Below are 2,156 nucleotides of genomic sequence, written 5' to 3'. Positions count from 1 at the left end.
TTTGCTCGTACATATACACACACACACACACACACACACACACACACACATACACAGAGTATATTGTTACAGTTCACCTCATTTTCTTTCTTAAATCTCTTCATTACTTTTCTAATTCGGTATTATTTGATGATTATCTTATTATATTTTGAGGTCTAGCAGCGCGCCAAGTTTTCTTACATAAAAAATTTTATTACAAAATTTTTGTATAAAATATATCACAAGAATGATCGATAAATTCGTTACATTGATTTTCCACAAACACGGATTGGAGGAAAGATTTTGTCACCTGTTCGATTCGATGGGCCGCTCTAATCATAAAATTCGTAAGAAGACAAACTAAAGAAACATTGACTCTCCATCACATTACCGACATCCATCACCAAGATACGATCGCTGTCCATAACAGTGTTGAGTCGATGAGCAATCGTTAGCACTGTATACTTCTCGAATTTTTTTCCTGATAGTTGTCTGGATGAGTTCGTCTGTTCGCGGATCCATTCGCGGTCGCCTCGTCCGGCACGAGTATTGGATTGTTCCTCACAACAGCTCGCGCCATGCCGACTAATTGCCGATGGCCGACGCTGAGATTGGAACAGCCCTCATTGATGTGGACTTCCAAGCCCATCTCCTTCAACTCGACCTCCTCAAGAGCTCGCCATAGTGGTTCGTCCATATACGAGTCGAACGGATCAAGATTCTGTCTCAGGTTGCCGGAGAACAGAAACGGTTCCCGCGAGATGATGTTGATTTTAGTACGCAAATCGTGCAAGCCAATCTGGCGAGTATTGACTTTGTTGATCTTAATCAGCCCATCCACATCGACCAGGTGGAAGAGCGCTTAAATCAGAGATGTCTTGCCGGCGCCGGTTCCGCCAACAATGCCGATTTTTTTTCGTAGAAAGATAACGAAACTGAGATTTTTAAGCACTGGAGGTTCCAATGGCGCATAATGTAGGAACGTGTTCTTGAATTCAATCAGGCCTTCTTGCGGCCATTCGGATTTAGGTTTCTTATCAGGGACATTCTTGAGAAGGGGTTCGCTGTCTATTTTGCTGGAAGGTATCGAAATAGAGAACGCGGTTTGAATTTAAAGAGACTGGAATGAAAGACTCCATATTTCTAATTATTTATGAAACTTATATATAAATTTGAGTGCCTATATAGATAAAAAAAAAGTACGGAAACATCAATATTAAAAAAATCAAAAATTAAAAAATGTATTTAAAAGACATAAATCAAAGATCCATGATTTACAAATTCATCGCTCTAAGAACTAAGGTTTCATGTGTGCACAGAATTTGAAGGTGTCAAAACATTAAGAATATGTAATATACTACAATATCAAGATATTCAAAGAAGAGGCGAGTACCTGTACTCAAGGAGACGCTCCGCACTGAGGTCATATGTTTCTCCATCTCGGCGCTTTGGCGCATGCCCCACTGAAACCACCGAATGAGATTGATACTCTGCGTGATCGCCCACGTATGCGCCGTTCATCAAATTGCGACTGTAGTTGTTCTGCATGAGGAAGCTTAGTGTATGACCATAGTAATATACAGCACGCAGAAAGTATTCAGCCATAAGTCAAAGGCGTGCGAAGATGCAATAAAGATGCACCACGCGAAAGAATGAATATCATGGTGATCATCAAACTCCTTTGTGAGGGTCATAACCGCTCCAAAAGCGCGGATCGTCGGTAGTCCTTAAAGAGTCGTACTTAGATGAGTGAAAACCGACGAGTAAGCTGAGGAAAGAGTAGAAATTCCAGTCAATTTATTCAAAGAATTAAAAATTCATCAATTCAGATTTTACTTCAGTCTGCGATTGAATCTATTCTTATTTTATCGAAAAAGCTGTTTATGTGTGTCTAGAGAGAAGAACCAAAATACTTACCGATGCCCTCGAGACGCTTAATACTACGACTGGTGGACAGATAGAAGATTCTCATGTAATAAAAGGAAATGCTAATGAACACCGTACCCAGGTAGCACCTATTGGATCATATACGTTTTACAGACGTTGCTTAGCCGTATCTAATGTTCTACAAGCGTTTAGGAAACGTATATAAACATGTGGTACTGGGGTAGATATCAGCAATCACACATTTGATGTGGCGACTATGACGGCAATGCCCAGTAGTGATAGACCTATCT

The 2,156-nt window shown here is 40.4% G+C and overlaps 1 pseudogene; it reads right to left on the bottom strand.

The window, feature by feature from the left end:
• Window positions 1–1,584, bottom strand: part of LOC108765733 (probable multidrug resistance-associated protein lethal(2)03659) — a 2,872-nt pseudogene extending 1,288 nt beyond the window's left edge.
• Between the last annotated feature and the right edge of the window lie 572 nt (window positions 1,585–2,156).

The sequence above is a fragment of the Trachymyrmex cornetzi genome, unplaced genomic scaffold (assembly GCF_001594075.2).
Source record: "Trachymyrmex cornetzi isolate Tcor2-1 unplaced genomic scaffold, Tcor1.1 scaffold517, whole genome shotgun sequence".
NCBI classification, from domain to species: Eukaryota; Metazoa; Arthropoda; class Insecta; order Hymenoptera; family Formicidae; genus Trachymyrmex; species Trachymyrmex cornetzi.
This window is presented reverse-complemented; position numbering and strand designations above follow the sequence as displayed.